This window comes from Condylura cristata, unplaced genomic scaffold (genome assembly GCF_000260355.1).
Source record: "Condylura cristata isolate star-nosed mole 26May11 unplaced genomic scaffold, ConCri1.0 scaffold00011, whole genome shotgun sequence".
Lineage (NCBI taxonomy): Eukaryota > Metazoa > Chordata > Mammalia > Eulipotyphla > Talpidae > Condylura > Condylura cristata.
The window spans coordinates 1,661,699-1,679,771 of NW_004567112.1; the positions used below are offsets into that span (position 1 = coordinate 1,661,699).

At 60.4% G+C, this 18,073-nt stretch overlaps 1 protein-coding gene across 1 annotated transcript in view; it reads left to right on the forward strand.

The window, feature by feature from the left end:
• The first annotated feature begins 3,132 nt into the window (after positions 1-3,132).
• The window catches only part of LOC101622567 (chromosome unknown open reading frame, human C10orf90), a 96,716-nt gene continuing 81,775 nt past the window's right edge, over positions 3,133-18,073 (forward strand). Inside the window, exon 1 of the mRNA XM_012723447.1 lies at positions 3,133-3,202. The gene's annotated coding sequence lies outside the window, so the exon portion shown is untranslated. The remainder of the gene's footprint in view (positions 3,203-18,073) is intronic.

An 18,073-nucleotide genomic window follows, 5' to 3' on the forward strand; every position in this document is an offset into this window, starting at 1 on the left:
TGTTTACTCACATAAACACACACACACAGTCTTGCTCCCAAACACAATGTACTTGCCCACATGTGAGCTACACACTCACACACAGGTGCACACATGCAGACACATTGCGCTTGCTCACACACGGCACATACACACATGCACATGTGTGTGCCACACACTGAGGGGCGGATGCTGAGAACGTTCGGTCTGGCTCTTCGCGTTCTGGTATTTAGTAGCTCTGGGGTCTAGAGCAGCTACTTAATGTCGCCATTTCCCAGGACCCATCCCTGCAGAACGCAAAGAACGACTGTTTCACGGCAACTGGGTAAGGGTGTGCAGAAATCCGACCCAGGGGCTGGCAAGCTTATTAAATATCCATGGCACTGATCCACCAGTCTCCATCCAAAACTCTTGGGGCCAAATGTGATTCAACACAAATTTCTTAATTTTATTGCAGAAAGGTAATACTGCACAACGTTCCCGCTGGGATCGCGGGGAGCACCCTGTAATTAAGCTCACTGATGTTTTTGCAATAATATGTATGAATATTCACTCTAAATGGAATAAATTAATATTATAAATAGCTTCAGGTTAGTTCAGGTAAGGTTCTGCTGTCAGATTAGTTTGCTGCAAACTTAGAGAGGAAAACTCAGGTTTCAGAGCTTCGTGGGTGTTAGAATTGCAGAAAAGGGATTATGGATCCACAGTGAGTTCTCAGACATCTCCAAGGGGGAGTCGGTAAACAGGAAAACAGCAAAAACAATAACAGACCTGCTCATTATGGCAAGGCCGGGGGAAGCAGGCGAGGGTGTGAGCTGTCTGCTGAAGCCTTTCGCACATGAAGGTTCTACTGGACCCCCACATTCGGATCCGGCTGGCGCGTGGCTCCTGGGGCCCCTCACAGATGGACGCGCGGCCATGGCACTGAGCCCTGGCGGGTCTCAGGCGGGACACCGGGATTTCTGCTGAGGGTGGGCTCGGGAGGGGCGCGGTGGCATGAGAGGAGCAAAGTCCCGGGGCCAGGAGGGGGTGTGGCGCCAGAGACCCATTCTTTTGTGCTTGGTCCCCGTCTCTGGGCCTCGGCTCCTTCATAAAAGCAACGAAACCCCCTGTCCCGGCCACCTCTCGGACTGTGGGTCATCGACACGGGGACACGCCCAAGTGGCCTTCAGGTGGTTCCGCGGCCACGGCCGGATGTGGAACACCGTGGTCACAGTCGCCTCGGCAGGGACCGCGGCCTTCCCCCGGCCTGGGAGCGGGGCCTGGCCAGACCGCCTGCCTTGCCGCCCGCCCTCCACCGCAGTCCAGCCCTCACCAGCGTGGCTAGACAAGAAAATGCCACAGAGGACCGTGGGGGGAAGAGGAAGCATGACCTCTGCTCACACGCTGGCTCTTCCGCAGGATCGCCCCGAAGGCCCCACTCCCAGAATTGTTAGAATAAACGAATTCAGTCGTTTGGCAGGGCCCGGATTTCCAGTAGTGAAAACTCTGAAATTATGTAAACAATTTCTAAGGCCTCCAAAAGAATAGCATGCTTGAGAAAGAACCAAGGAAGTAAAATAATTGTACAGTGAAAACCGCAGAACGTTGCTGAAGAAGTGAGAGGGGACCAGGCCCACGGCGACATCTCCCGCACACGGGCAGGAGCCTCGCGTCAAGATGCAACACTGCTCCCGAACGAGCTCCAGCTCGATGCCACGCCTAGCAAAACCCCAGTGGATTTTTGTAGGAATAGAGATTTCCTTCCTAAAATGCACGCGATGTGTTCGAAGCAGCAGAGAGAACTTGCCCGTGACCTTGGGGTTGAAAGGACGCCTGTCCCAGGCCCCAGGTCACGGCGCCTTCATTTCCTTCCCGGAAGGTTCTCGTGCGTGATCTGGCCCTCCCAGGACAAGCCCCCGCTAGTCGGAGACGAGGACATAGCAGGCATCACGGGGGTGAGCGCAGCAGGAGACTGTCCTGTCGATGAGGAGTCAAAATCGGGCTAATGCAGAATGTACGGTGCCCTGGCTAAGACCTCAGGAGCGCTGGGCCTGAGGAGCCTGGTCTGCACCCCATTCTGCGCCACCCCGCGGTGAGCTGGCCTGCCTGTTCTCAGCCGCTGCAGCGCTGGTAGAAGCAATTCTCTCGCGGCCAACACCGACTCGCTGAGCTGACGCCGGCAGGGCGCGGCCCCCAGGGCCATCAGCACAGTCGTCATGCTGCTAACGGCCATGAGTGAGGGGCCAGGTAGCGACGCCCAGGGAGTGGCACGGGCGGCCTGTGCCTGCTCACGCCTCTCCACCCTCACCCCTTTCTCTCTCTTCACAACCACCAAGTCAGGCTCCCACTTGGGACAGAATGGTTTGCCCACAGCTTCCCGGCAAACCCCCAAAACTGGTCGCCCAAAGGGTCCAGGATGGGAACTGACACCGCAGATGTTAACCTCGGCCTCAGGACTAAAGTCTGAACGGGAGTTTGGAATTTGAGGCCAGCGCCAAGTTCTGTGAATGCTTTGCCTCTTCTAACCACGCTAAGAATACGGCAGGGCCTGGGGGTGCTTTCAGCTTTGGGGAGGTCACGCACTTATCCAGGAAATGGTGGGCATGGAGCAACCCAGGGGGACAGTGGATTCTGATGGTAAGTTTATCAACCAGCACGAAAACGCTCCCCCACACAAGCTGCTCTCAGAACAAATGCACAAAACCAGCCGTTGCTTCTGGCAGGGCTGGGCAGCATAATAATCAGAACTGCAGACGGCAGAGCACTCTGGGTCTATTCATCTTATTTTCACTGAGCCTGGAAGGCGCAGCCCTGGAAATTCGATTGCTTGTGGTTAATCAATTCATCGATATTTATCAAATGTCCATGTTAGCTCAATGATTCGGCGTTGCAACCTTCTAGCAAAATCCGTGGCAAAATCAGTGTGGTGTGCACCCCCGCCCCCATAGTGTGCGATCTGAAGCCACCAGAAATCTAACCCCGTCCAGGGGAGGGTCTGTGGGAGGCGCTGGGAGACTGTGGCTCTGACCTCTGCTTTTCCCGGGCAGGGAGGGGGGGCCAGGGGCGTGCCTGATGCTTTTGAAAGAGTAATGCGCATGATTGAAGATTATTTATCTGGAAAATAAAATCACAAAGCTGGGATGGCTTCTGTTTATCTTCCAGACCCAGAGGCGGCTGTTCTCCAGCGAGGACCTCGAGGACCTCGGAGCCCGCGGGCTGGGCGCGGGTCGTCCAGACGCAGGTAAGGGCGGGGCTCCAGGCCACCTCCTCCCGACCTTTGTTTGCTCGCCCGCGCCTTTATTTTTATTAACGAGGAAGCAGCGTGCTTTGGAGCCCAGTTTCCTCCCCAGCACGGGTGGTGGCCGATGAGCCGAGAGCTCGGTGGCTCGGACAGCGCTGGAAGCTGATCTGCAGCTTGCGGAGATCAGGCGGAGGCTGCCAGGCTCTGCCAAAGCACAGCGCGGCAGTGCGGGCGGCTTCGGGCCGTGCTTGGGGCCCACGGGACCCCGGCGGCCGGCCAGGCGCGGTCAGGGCCCCGCGCGGGGCAGCGGCCCAGGACTGCCACCTGGGAGTGGCCTCACGCTGGCTCGGCCCCTGTGCGCTGTCGGTTTTCATGAGGCTTCCATTCACGGCCGGTGAACTGGAGCGCTGGGAGCCGGTTCCAGATCACAGCTTCTGTTAACTTTGTTAACATGGCTGGCGTGCACACGACCTCCCCCCTCGGGAGAGAAGCCACATGCATCTCGGTCAGATGCTACGGAAATAAGACAACTGGGTTAAAGAATATTCCATTTCAGAGAGTCTGGCAAAAATAAATGCGAAAGGCTGTTTTCTGTAGCAATTTTTTAAAAGTCTTTTTAATCTTCATTTGTGGAGGTGTTGGAAGAGCTGGTGCAGCGGGAAAATCCCTGCACTGATGTGTGCAGGTGTCTCTGGGAGGGGATGATACTCACGCGCCTTTATGGCTTCACTTTCTGTGACCCTTTGCCACCCGCCTCTACCCAGGATAGCGGAGACCCAGATGCCTCCCAGAACTGATACAATCAAACCAGGACAAAAGTATTACTCGGGAGCAGCTTTCATATTTCGTAGTTAATCCTTTCTGGAGCCTGCGCAGTCTGCTTCAGAGCTCACTCTCTGGAAGTGGTGGGTGTTTTATGTGGATCCTTTCAAAACAGAGTTTTTAAAGTGCCAGGGAACGCGCCGCCACTTGGCTCCCGGCCGGGCGCGGGGGGCGCAGGTCCCTGCACCACCCCGGAGCGTGGAGACTCGACACCCACACTTCGCTCTGGGCGGCGCCCCCTTCCCGGGCAGCCGCGGGCGCTGTGCCCGCTACGAGCCGCTTAGCAGGTGGGTGGTGGCGGCCGCGTGCTGTCTGGCCCCGCGAGCTCAGGCCTGGCTGCAGAGACGCCCCAGCACGTCCGTGGGGGCGGGAGGTCTCGCTGCCGGGGCGCGTCGCACGCAGCCACTCGGCGGCCAGAGGGCGGTGGGCCCTGCGGGAGCGGAGCATGTCCGGGAGGAAACAGGAAAGGGGCTTCGGCTCGTCTGGCTGCCGGGGCTCCCTGAAGGCGGGCCTCCTGCTGACGGGGTGGGCGTGGAGGGGCGAGGGGGTAGGCCAGATAGCATGGGGGGGTTCTCTAGAAGGATCCAGAAGGATTCTTGCTAAAATGTGACGGCGTGAGTCAAGGAGAAAACTTGTCAGAAGGAGTTCTCGGGATAAACTGGCTCGGGCTGGAGTCCAGGTGGGCCCGAGCTTCCCTGGGGGCTGACTCTCCGAGGGCCCTTCTCGCCTGCTGGAAAGAAATGACAGGTGGATGGGTGGATGCAGGGTCGCTTGGGAGAAGGAGCCCATCTGCGCTGCTGCCGTGGGCTGAGTGGACTTGGGTGGCCAGTGGGAGGGGAGGGCTGGGGCGGAGAGGGCAGGTGGACCTGGATGAGGTCCGGGTGAGGGAAAGCCGTGCTCGGCTGGCCTAGCCGGAGTCTCCCCCAAGCCTGACGCAGCAGACATCTCGCCCGACAGGCCTCAGACGGGCAGGGACGGAGCGCGCTGGTCTCGTCATGGCGGAGCCTGGCGTGGCCCCGTGAGACGCAGGGTGAGCAGCCCACGGCTCTGGGGCCTCCGGCTGGCTCCCTCAGAGTGGAGCGCAAGCCCAGCTCGGGAACGAGGCTGTCCGCCCCGTACTCGTGAGACGGGCCCAGGACGAGACCTCACGGGCAGAGTCCCGCGTCCCGCTTGGGCGGCCAAGCCGAAGCCCCGTCGCAGATGGAAGGAAACCTTGCTTCTGCAGCCCCAGCCTCTGACGGAGCTGTGTGTGGACAGCGCCGGTGATGACTGCAGGGCGCCATCAGCAGGAGCAGCAGGGCTCTCAAGGGGGCGAGGCTGACCCGCGAGTCCGGGCGGTCACCTGCTCCGCGGCGCTGCACGCACGGCAGGGCCCGGGCAGAAAGGGGGCGGGAAAGGGCGGCCCCGGGGCTGCTGTTCTGAGGATCAAGGGGGGCCCTGGGGCTCCCCAGCTTGCTCTTTGCTGGTTGCTGAGTTTAAAACCAGCTTGTGGTGGCGGGTTAGGGAAACCCCGCGGGAGCCCTGGGACGGGTCTGAGCACGAAGGGGGGAGTATGCAGGGGTGACGCGCGTCTGCCCACACTCACGTCTGGTTGAAAGCCTGCAGAAGGTGGGAGGCACTTCACATGTCCACTCCGTGTGCCCCGTGTCACCTGCGGGCAGGTGAGGCTGCTGCGCCCAGGCCGAGGCCTGCTGCGCCCAGGCCGAGGCAGTGACTAGTGCTGGCCACATCCGGGGCGGTCGTGATGGCACAGGTGTCCCGCGGGGACCCGACGAGGGCCGCTTGGGAGCTTTAATCATCAGCTCACTTGGCTTCAGGAGGAAGGTGGGTGGCATGAAACCTTCTCCCTCCTGAGCAATTATCCGACCTTTCCGACTGGCCGTTCTTGTGGGGAGGTTGACTGATGGGGACGAGGCAGGTGTCGCTCCCTCGGAAGCAGCTGTGCGCCGCTCACAACTTGAGGGTCATTGTCTTTCCTCCAGCTTCTCCTCGGGACTGAGGCCAGCGGGTTTGGGCCCAGTAAAACCCAAGCGTTCGAGCAGACTTGGGAAAAGATTCTCCCTGGTCCCTGGAAACCCACCTGGTCGATCGAGAGTTGTTTTTCTTTTCTCTCCAGAAGCAATTTTTTTTAAGTTGCTTTCTTTACTGGGGTAGCGCTGGCTTACAGCACGGTATATGTGGAGGAGATTCACGCCTCTTCAAGCAGGCGTCGCCATACCATGGCCAAGGCCCCATCATCCTGACAGTCCCCGGGGCCCGTTGTCACCTGGCAGGGGAACGCGCCAGCGCCCGCCTGAGAAGGGCGGCATCTCCCCTGGAGACCGGCTGGCCAGCTCGTCTCAGGCTGCAGGGACGTCTGCAAGGACGTCGTCTCGTCTCGTCCTTCGGGGACGGGCAGACACAGGCCCGCGAGCCAGCAGCGGGCGAGGACAGCCCGTCCCTGCCGGCCTCCTGTGCGCCAGGCCAGCCCCGGGCCGTGTCCCTGCCACACCCGGCGGCGTCGGTGCCCGGCACCCGCAGGCCTCACTGGGCCGGAAGCTCAGCCCCGAGCAAGGCTCCGGTGTGTCACCCGCAGCATTCGCACGTAGTGGAGGTGCGGCCGGTGCTGGGGCGTGAGCCCCGCGCCCCCTGTCGGGCAGGGCCTCGGCACCCCTGGGCTCTTCGCCATGACCGAAACTCGGAGGGCTCAGAGGGGTCTCACGCTCGCGGTGTCAGCGACTCCGAGTCCACCGGCCTCTGTCCTCCTGGCCCCAGGGCCCCCGGCGCACCGGCCGCCCGGCCAGGAGCCCCGCCCCCTGGGAGTCTGAGGCTCGGCCGTAATTATCGGTGTGACTTCAGGCTGCGCTAAATTAAAGCGTTTTATTGGTTTCTACTTGCTTTATAATTGTTCGTTGTATATCAAGAGCCCCCGACCCCAAGAGAAAAGTAACGCTTACAGTTAATCTCGGGCATCACGGGCGCCTTCCGCAGGTCGTATACTAGCGCGAAATCGGGGGCCCCTGTCCCCGCTCTGTGGTCCCCACTGTGCAGAAGCTGCTTGTTTGGTGAAATATTGTTACTAAGGCGTGCGGAGAACAGACTTGGTTATGAGCTAATGTGGGCTTTCTTTTTTATTAGTAACTTTTGCAGTCAGTTAGCCATCGAAGGTTTTTTTTAGAGGATTTATCTATTTATGCACACAAGAACTGGGGCACAGACCAGAGGATGGGGGGGTGAAAGGACTCCCCAGAGACAGAGTGGGGAGCCGAACAGGTGGATCCACTGAAACCCACTGCTGAAGGGGCAGTGCAGAGGCAGGAGGGGTCTGCTGCGCCCTGGGGGTCCCTCCCTGGCCGGGGATCGGACTTGCGCTGAAGCAGCTGAGACAGCTTCACAGTGCTGAGGCTCAGCCCCATCCCCCACCAGGGAGGCCCCCAAAGAGATTTCTTTTCTTTTTTTTTTTTTTTAAGAAAATAAGGCAAATCAGCAACCGGAACATGAGCTGGGAGGAACATGTGAGTTCGTGCATTCTTGCCCCTGCTGCATTATCCAACATAACGATGTGTCCTCGCCAGAATATTTACCCGGCGGCTGTCGGGCGACTGACCAGAGGTGACCAGAACACGGGGCCGAGCAACCCCCAAATGGAGCAACACGCTCCCCCTCTCGTGACTGCCCACCGCCCACTCCAGTCGCGGGGACACCCCCGAGCGGGCCGGGCCGGGCCTGTGGGCGCCTCCTCGGCACGGGTCACCTGAGTGCTTCCTTCCCTCCTGCTCTGCCTCTGGCAGGCTGCAGGCAGCCGCGGCCTGGGCGGGTGGCGAGAGCAGGAGCCGGCCAGGGGGGAGGGCGCGCGCTGAGCGTGCCAGCTGCCCTCCGCGGAGCGGGACACAGGCCTGGGCTCAAAGGCGCCCTTGTCCTCGGGCACGCCCACGGCCAGGCCACAGGCCCAGCTGAGACGCCAGCTGACCCCTCCCGTGGATGCCCCTTCCGGAAACTTGGCCCCTCGGGCTGTTATTTCTCGGTGGCAGAGTCTGACCTATGCCCTGCGGGACGAGCTCCCGAGTCTTCAGCGCTTTAGCTGTGAAGTTTCTGGTTTGTTTTTCGTAAACTGCCTTGACAAGAGCTTCCTTAAGATTTATGTTACTCTTCACAAGAGCTCTTCCTGAAAGTGGAATCTTACGAAAAACCAGTTTGTGAAGGAGCCCAAGGCAGAGGCGCACACATGTGGGCGCCTGTCCCCTGCCCGCAGAGTCCAGCTGGCCACAGCCTGCCAGGACAGGCAGGCGCACGACCCTGCGGACGACGCTCTGGGCCCGAAGCCGAAGACGGGCGCCGCGGCGTCGTGACAGCACCGTGCTGTCAGACCACCCGCTTTCGGGATTAAGCAGCCTGCGTCTAATGCCTCGGCCTCTTGCTCCTAGATTCTGCCTGCGGGCCCTGGCATGGTGCCATCCGCTCGCCCACCCCCTGCCCCCGTGCCTCCCCAGGGCGGGTGTGTGCTTAAGTTTGATTTGATCTTCCTATGAGACCTCAGGGACCATCAGTGACGGCGCTTCGGCTTCAAGACCGGCAGCCGGAGGCTGGCCAGCCCTGCTCCCGGGCAGCGTGGACTCCGGGCGTGAGCGCAAGTGTCACGCCAAGGATGGTGTTCCCGTCCTTGGAGAGGAGATGGGTCAGGGTTTGGGGGAGCAGCTGCGGCCTTCGAAGGCCCCAGCTCTTCCTCTGTCCCGGGTGCCCTTAACTGACCTCCAGGACACAACTTGCAGCGGGAGCGGGACACCACCCCCCTGGCGCGGTGCCGAGAGGTCACCATAGATACAAACACATTCAGTACGCCAGCGGTGGGCCTGTCGGGGTCACAGCACAAGACAGGTGCCGTCGCCATCCACCCTCTTGGCACCGAAGCTGGCAGCGATGCCGCTGTGCCCAGCAGTGCCTGTCCTCACGCGACAGACTTTCTGCGGGACTGGCGACCCGCCTCCCCCTCTCCAGGCCCTCCCTGCCACACCCGCTTTGGCCCTATAAACGCGACACGTCAGAGTCCTCTCGTCCGCGGCCCACGTGACGGTCTCCGCCCGACGCTTCTTGCACTTGGTCGGCGTCTCGGCCTCGAGGTCAAGGTTCCCCACGCCGTCTCCCATCGCAGGGGCTCCTGCGTTAAAGGGCTGAATAGTATTCCGCGGGGCGCGCCCACCCCCTCTGTCCACCGCTGGTAGCCGTCAGGCTGACCTGTACCGTGGCCATCGTGAAGAGCAGAGGGATGAATGCGGGGTCCATCCCCGGTTCAGCGTGGGGCGTGAATACCCAGGAGTGAAACTGCTGGATCATAGGGTGCTTCTATTTGTCAGCTTTCGAGGGGCCACCATACTGTTTCCATAGCGACGGCTCCTCTCACTTTCCCACCCGCAGTGCCCGGGCCCCGCCTCACCCTCACCGAGACTTTGCTTTCGTTTCTCTGATGATAGCCTGGTGGGTGCGAGGTGATAGCTCCTCGTGGTTTGGTTTCAGTGTCCCTGCTGATGGCCCAATAACCCTAGTCACTGATCACCATTACGTCACTGCATCGGCCTCACGTGACCCCAGCCCCTGCAGATGCAGAAGAAGGAAATGCCGTTGCCCGTAGGTTGGCTCCTCTCTGGGGCTTCCTGGGGCTCTCAGCTGGAGAAGGAGGTGCGGTGGGGCCCCAAGGAAGGACAGCCTATGGGGGAGCTCACTCTGCCTGTCACTCTGCCTGTGAGCCCAGAAATCAGTGATGTGCAGGTTGGAGAAGTTTCTGGTCATCATCCTGCACAGACGGGAAGAAACCGGCACTAGGGCTTTAGTGAGCTGCCCGGGTCCTGGCGCCCCAAGCATCTGAGGTGACCCGCTGGTCTCCCCGATGCAGCTGCCTGCACCCCTGTCACCAGAGACGGTGGGGCTCCGAGTCTGGGTGCCAGGTCGGCCACAGCCGCTGACCTCAGACCCCTCAGGCGGACTTGAGTGACGGCTCCACACCCCCCTTTCCACCCTCACTCGGGGTCCTTCTCCCCATTGCTGGCTCTCATCATCCCCCTCGCGGCCCCTGCTCCTCAGAGCTCTGCCTGGGCCACCTCACTGGGGCAGCCCTTCCCCCTCCCCCCACTAGCGCCTGCACAGGGCAGCCACCCTGACCCCCCTGGCATCTCCTTCCCTGCAGCTTGGGGAGCCCGCACCCCCGTGGGCTCCCCGTGATGCCCCGTGGGCGCCAGTCAAGTTTGTTGGGCCTCGGGCTGGCGGTGGAGCAGCGGCTGGGCCTGGGCTCCAGGCGCCACAGTCTCTGGTCCGTTTATGAAAATGGGGCGCCGACGCCCCCGAAATCACGGGGTCAGTGAGTAGATTAAGCAGGGCACAGGCAGCGTGTAGGACGAGGTGAGCACGCGGCCACTTGCTTATCTGCTGGCGCCGCCCGCGCTGCGGGCTCTCCCTCCTGGAGGCGAAGCCAGGGTCTGTTGGCAGGCTCAGGGGGAAGACGGGCACCCTGGTGGCGCAGCACTGAGACGCGGGAGCCACTGCGGGTAGATCCCCGCCCGGAGCTGACCCCAGGGCGCGGCAGACCTCTGCTGCCCCGCCCGCTGCTCCCCTCAGCAGTGTCCTTCGTCAGTCGGCCTGTCCTGCTCCCCGCTGCCTCTGGGGAAGCCTCTCACCGCCCCTGCACCTCTGGCCTGTACCCCAGTTAACTCAATTTTAAATCTGTGCAGTTTGAAATCACTTGGAAACACTCGAGCGCGGCACAAAGGATGGATCCCTTCGGCCGCCCACATCTGTCGGCAGCTGGAATCGCCCCTCCCGCTCCTGCTTCTAAGACCTGCTGTTTGGCTCCACACGAGCTTCTGTGATAACTGAGCTGTGCATGCACGAGCGGGTCTCGCCCGCAGGCACCGGCCGGTCGCTCCGCGGCCAGGGCGCCCAGGCGTTTGCTCATCCGGCGCCTCGGCCAGCCGAGGGCGTCCGCCTCTGTCCTGTTAGGAGAGGCAGTGAGATGGACTGAGCACTGAAGAAGCGTCATAAACGTGTCCACCCTTCCAATTAATGCAGGGAGAGGTCGTGGCGGTAAATTAATGCCGCAGAAATCAGCTCCATCACTCACGAGCAGCGAGCGCCCCAAATGCCACGTCTGAAGGCGGCTGCCTCCGGCCCCGGGGACGTGACCGTGCGGAACGCGGGTTTGTGTCTGGAATCTTAATCCTGCCTCGGCGGGGCCCCCGTGGTCCGGTTCGGGCTCTAGCTGTCCCCACAGCGCCCCTCGCAGGCTCGTCGGAAGCCAGGGCTGCTGTGGTGGGGGCAGGTGGCACGTGGGGCCGCGGCCCGTGGGGGCCAGGGAGGCTGCGTGGTGGGAAGGCGGGGTGTCACAGCCCAGCCCTCCAGGTGGCACTGGGCTTGGGGACACGGGAGGCAAGTGGGAGTGGGAAGCGGGGAGGGGGCTCTCGGGGCCGCTGCGCCCAGACGAAGGGCAGGAGGGTGATGCCCTCTCTGTGGCTGGGGACACGCGCTGCCCGGGAGCCAACGGCCAAGTGCTCAGTGCAGCCTCAGCCCCAAATAACTTAGTATTGAATTGTTCTCACTGCTGAGAGGCCCGGAGCCAAGGAAACTCATTTTAGATCTGGTCTCTAGCAAAATTACCCCTCTCCCTTGGCTCACGTTCCCAGTGACCATCAGAATTCAAGCAGAGAGCTCATTGTGGGCGCCGCAGCTCTCCACGGAGAAGAAACCCAGGAAATAGCGACAAGCACAGCATCCAGGCACCCGAGGCCGCTCTTCTCCACCCCCCTTCCTTCTAACATCCGTCCTCCTCCCCACCCTTCTTTTCATTCTCCCAAGTTTCCATTCAGATTTCCTGCAGTCCATCCATCATCCACCCGTCCATCCATGCCCTTCCACCCATCTTCCACCCATCCACCCACCCACCATCCGTCCATCATCCATCCTCCATCCATCCACGTTCCACCATGCATCCATCTTCCTTCCATCCATCCTCCATCCACCCACCCTCCCCCTTACTTCCATCTCTCCTTCCATCCAAACAAGGCACTGAAGCTCCCTGGCATTTTGAATTCATAACAAGCAGACATGTGAGGCCCCCAACATGTGAATGCCAAGAGAGCTTTAGAGATCTTCTTGATCTATTTGACCAGTAAGGACATCAACTCACAGGACAGATGAGAGACCCAACCGGGCTGGGCAGAACCAGGCTTCGCGAGCACCTGCTGCAGGAGTGTCCGCGTGCCCCGAGAGGCGTCCTCACGGGCAGACGAGACGCGTCTTTGTGGGCTGCTGTGGACGCCACGCGTTTTCTCAAGAGGCACTTGCTAATTTGATGAGGAGAATAAACAGCTCCCTTACTCAGAGAAAGCTGGGTGGCCATGTTCAGAAATAAACCAGGTAGGTTCACGTGGACAGGGAAACAGGCCCCTGTCAGGCAGGGCTGGGCCCTCTGCTGGGGTCCCAGGCCGGCCGGCCCTCTCTTCCCCTTCATCGGCCTACAGGAAGAAACGGGCTGCCCTCGGCGTCTTGCCAAGGCCGGTCTCCTCCTGCCCTGCACCCTCCTGCTGTGCGTCGCGGACCGGCCAGACCCCTGGGCTCCAGTCGGGCTCAGAACCGGAGGCCACGCCACGGGAAGCGGTGCCCCTCAGCGGTCACTCCCACAGGCCCGAAGCTGCAGAGCTGCTTTCCATCCTCACGGGCCGTGCGACGCTGCCGTGGCCATCCTTGTCAGGAGCCAGAACGGCAGCTGCTCTGTCCCTTAGAAGTCCCTGGTTTGTTGAACCACGCTCTCACGCAGCGACATGTTCGGTGCGGGTAGCCGAGGTGGCTGCCGGCTGTGCCGTCCTTGCAGGCCACAGAGAAGACCCCGGACGTGCTGGCAGGCCCAGGACAGTGCTGTCCCTGAGAAGTCAAGGGCACCCGCAGCTTTTCAAGTCGACCCGCTCCTTAGACGGCCAGAGCGGCTCCCGGACGGCTGCGCGAGGCGGGCAGCTCGGCGGTCAGTCGTGACCCAGCGCTCGTGCTCAAGGCTGTCGCAGCATGTCCACCAGGCCAGCACGTGCTTCAAGCACCCACCATTGCGTCTCCCACGGAGCCATCGTGACTGAGCTGCCTCAGATGCAGCTGTCTGGGCTCAAGTGGGAAGAACGCGTCCAGTAGTGACCAGAGCGATGAGCCTTCCATGCGAGTGTGGGCTGTGCCCTCGCTGCCCCCAGCTGATGGACACTGCCGCCGCGGAGACCTCCCTGCCCCTCGCTGGGGCCGCCGTGGGCACGGGGAGGGCTCCAGACGCGCAGGATGGGCGGGCATGGAGGTCAACAACGTCCGGCCGTCCATGCTCACCCGCTCTCGCTCAGAGAGGAGCGGGGTACTCGGCAGAGGACGCCACCGGGCCCGGCCGGAAGTGGGAGTCAGCGGGGCAGTCGCCGGTCTGCACCACCCTCTGTGGGCGTGAAGGCGGGTGGCAAGCGAGGGTCTGGTGACGATGCGAAGGCAATCAGGTGACTTCGATTGATTTGAGAGCTTGGGTGGGTGCCCTGTGGCCCACGCGCCACACGGGCAACCTCGATGCCCTGGAGACAGAGGGGTTCCTCCTCCACACCCCGCCACGCGCCCCCTCTGGGGTTCTCTTCTCGCTCAGGGTCCATCGGGACCTGTCCCACAGGGGGCAGGCGACAGACGACACTCTGGGTTGTTTCCCAAGTGAGGTCCCACTGCTCACAGGCGGAGCGGGGTGCCAGGTACTGGCACTCTTTAAAACCATCGGTTGGGGGAAGTCTGGGGCGAGCTGCTTTCTGCAGTGGGGGCTCAGGCCCCCCAGCACGCCAGTGCTGCTTGGGCTTTGCCGGACGGGCGTTGTCTGGAACGGCCGTGAGTGCCGCTCTGGCTCCCGGGCTCCCGAGACATCGACTGAGCACCTGTCTGGAAAGCTGGCTCTGAGCCAGCAGGAGAGGTGAGCGCAGTGTCTGCTTGGATGGCGTCTCAGCACATCCCATCGGGAAGAGTCCGGCTGGGTTTGGGGCACCCGCCCCAGGCCCCTCGGCGCCAACCGCCCCGCATGGGCGTGGCCTCGGCCACAGACCGGAGCATCCTCACCCGGGACCTGGCACATTCGGCTTCCCACGAGGGCAGAGGCAGTGGGCTCGACCCAGTGGCTGCAGAATCCCCATCTGCTGCCCGCCAGCTTCTCAGGCTCTTTCCAGGGACCCGGTCAGCCACGCGCCCGCCCAGTCTCGGGGCTGACTATGCGCCTGTTCCCTAGCGCCTGGGAAGCAAAGGCCCTGGGCAGGCTCCTGTCAGGCTCTCCCCCCTCTGCCGCAGACATCTGTTTGTGATCCGGTGGGGGAGTCTTCGGCAGCGCTTCCCGAACCTTCACTCCGGCACGAGTAACCTCAGGAGAAAAGAAACAGCCCGGCTCGGGCGACTCGTGCTCTGGCCGCGTCCGGCTCCTCCCGGCTCTCCGGCTGTGTGTCCCGGGAGCCCACCCGCTCCCGCCATCGCCCACGCCCTCATCCTTCTTGGCGACTCCGTGAGCTCCCCAAGTCCCACTGAAGTAGTCAGCCCGAGGCAGTTCCTGATGAGAAATCTGAATGAAAAACAACAACCAAGAGGAATCGTGTTTTATTATCTTGTAAGCCACCCTCAGAGGCACCAGCCTACCTAGGACTCGCTCCTGCTCACGCGGCTCCCAGGCTCTCCGCGGGCAGGGACACGCCAGCCGCGGAGCCCGGTTATTCGCTCGATAAATCGCCGTTAGATAAACACCGTTCTGGAATTTGCTCTAGCGGCTGAGACTACAGCTCCGAGCCATTGCAGACCCGCCACCTCAACTTGGGGAGGCGGGGAAAGGCCACCCAGCAAAGGCGGAGGGAACAGGGGGGTGGAGGACGTGGGCCAGGTCAGGGCGTGTGCAGGAGGAGGCGACTCGGCGACACGGGGGTGGGCTCGGGCTGAGGGGCACCGTGCCAGCCTGGGCATGAGTACGGGGCTGGGGGCAGGCTCGCTTGCCGGGGCCCTCGGGCTGTGCATGGCTTTGAGCTTTCTCACGAGAGAAGCCAGGGGCCAGGGAAAGGGCTGAGCGGGGAGCGCCGCGGTGACCTGCATCTGACTGGGATCGGCTGCCGCCCCCACGCGAGCCCACCCCAGCTCCGGGGTGGCCCGTGCCAGGGTGCCATCGGGTCTGCTCCTGCTTTAACTTCCGCGTCCCGCCTGGAGGGGAGAGGCACAGAACGTTTTGGAATCAAAGTATATTGTTAATATTTCATGGAGGCTTCCAGTGTTGCTGCTTAATTTGTGGCAATAAGTATGTATGAAAATATGTGCTCGTACATGTAAATTAAACCCTTTGAAGTCAAGTAGCTATCTGAAGGGCTGCTGAGGACTCTTGGCATAATAGGAGTGTGCGCCCCTTTCTCTCTAGAACCCGGCTGGCACTATCATAGCCGAGCAGGCTGCTGCCTCTAGGGGTCCCCTGGTGAGCGGTCAGAGGGGACGGAGCCGATGGGCAGGACCCCCTGCAGCAGGGCGCGTCAGCCCAGTGCGTGATGTCGGAGCAGATGTGTCTTTGGGGGTGTCCCAGCCACTGTAGGGCGCCGCCTGCATCCCTGGCTTCTGCCTCGCGGCGATCTGCAGCACCTCCCTGAGGCAGAGGTGTCTGCGGGGCAGCTGGCCCCTCGATCCCCCGTGTCCAGGCCGAACGACATTCACGGGAAGGCAGCTCTGGGTTCTTTCCCCTGGCCACAGGGAAGGGCAGCCGGATCCGCCAAGGGCGGCGGTCGGGCGTGCACAGGGATTCGGGGTCTCCTGTCTCACCCTGGTCATGTCATTCCTCGGCGAAGCCGGAGAGGCTGCAGGCGAAGGACTTAGGTCGCCCATTTCCATCCACGCGGCAGTAAATCCTGGGCGGCTCCGACGTGCCCGGCGCCTCGGCAGACCCGGGGGTGAAACGAACCGGACACACTCCCGGTCACAAGTCCAGTGCTCAGCGCACAGGGCTATGATGGGCACATTCAGGGTGCTGGGAGGGGGTGGGGACGGCACGCCCAGCAGCCACAGCAGGGGAGGCTGGAGGGGGCTCCTGTGTGCTAGCCAGAACCGCGCAAGTCGGTTTGGGGTAGAGACGGGCCTGGGGTGTGGAGATGGTGGAGAACGGCCGGTCCAGAAGCCACAGGCGCAGGGAGGGCCGTGACTCGGAGCGGGGCCCGGAGGTCTAGGGTCGCTGTGAGCGAGGGCAGACGGACGCCATGAGCTAGGACGGAGCCGGGGTCTGCTGACAACACACGTACACCACATTAAGGAGTGGACGGATCTTTATTAAAGTTAGGATTGTGAGGAATGGCTTTAGCACAAACGGTCCATAAGGTGGTCAGGCTGAAATCCCCAAATCGGGGGGTCTCTTCACGAGAAACGCCACTAAAAATAAATGGACCATATGTCATCGTTACCATGATAAACAATCAACATTCATTCATTCCTTGCACGCACAAAGCCAGATGGCAACAATAGCCGGAGAAGAATACTTGAAACCAGCACGACTTCGCTCCCTCAGCAAGTGTCTATTGAGCACAGATGTGTGCGTGGCGCGTGCCGTCCCTGGGCAGGCCACTCCACGTGGGCCCCGCCGGAGGAGCACGGGTCTAGCAGACCACAAACTCTGACTGTTTCTGTCATCTTGAGGCTTGCGTGCAAACTGACGAAATACTAAGATGTCGCTGTGTCTGTGCACAGAAGACACAAAGGAATGTCACTAAATTACAAAAATTCAGCCTCAGGAAAATGAAATTAATTCACCACGTGTACGCAGGGTCTGAACATGAGCGTGTTCAGTGGTCACTGAAACTAGTAAGACGCCCTGGGAAGGCGTAATTCAACAGAGGCAAACGCATATTGAAGATGTTCACTGCAGCGTTATGTAGGTTGAGAAAAATAACAGTCCGGAAGCTTAATAGTCGGGGGAAGGCAAAGCCATCTAATATTATGTTCACTTACAGCAGAAGTTGTGAAGTTGCAGTCACACGAGACTTGCTTTAATGCTCACGTCCAAATTAGAAAGCCATTATCGCTTAGCGTGACGGAACACGCAGGCAGAAACACATTGACTTTGTATTGTTGAGTTAGTGGGGGAAATAGTTCTCCCCCTTCCAGTTACTGAAATTGAGAAGGATTGTTATGCCATTTAAATCCAAACAGATTTTTAAAAATTGATTAGCAATGAGTCCCTCCCTAACCAGACAAAGGACGACTCTGGATTATTTTATGATCCCCACGTTTCAACAGACATTAGCCCGCTTAGTTCTTTGGCTCAAGGCAGTGTTCTAGGGATGAATCATATGGGAGGTGATTTGGTGACAAATTTATAACACAGTTTAAGTCTTTAGTAAACTAACACAAAGAATATCTAGAACATCCAAGACAACGTGGAGTTGGTCAAGGACAGACGAGACAGCCCAGACTCACAAATCTGCATTGCCTGCTGCAGTGACATGTGGAAAGTCATTCTGAGTCAGCTGGAAAAATGCAAAAAAAAATCAAGTTCCAGATGGGTTATAAATGACCTTGAAGTAAAGGCTAAAGCAACTAACTATGTCGCGGAAGAGAACACGAGGACAAAATTTCTGATCGAGGGGTAGGTGAACCAAAAACGCCCATTGGAAATGAGAAGATACTCAGTTGGCTTATTTTAAAATTAAGTCACAGTTGAGAACTCCGCCGCTGCAAAGGCTCCGTGTGAGGTAAACAGGGAAGCCGCGTGATAACTGTGGCTGCAGGAGGGCCGTGGGTGGGGGGTGAAGAGACAGTGGTTAGACAGCGGGCCGGTGGGAGGGTGCAGACTCTAGGAGCTAAGAAAGAATTTGACTTCAGAGAGAATTTCTATAAACCGGCGAGGAGAGCAGCGCCATTCTGCAGGGCTAAAGACCTGCTCAGGTCCTTCATGGAGGAGGATATTCAGCAGCCAGCAAACGTGTGAAAAGGCTCTCAAGGTCGTCAACCATCGGGGGACGCGAGTTAAAACAGACCTGCGATGCAAGGTCACCCGCACGGTGCCCGAAATGCAGCCGACCCCTGACC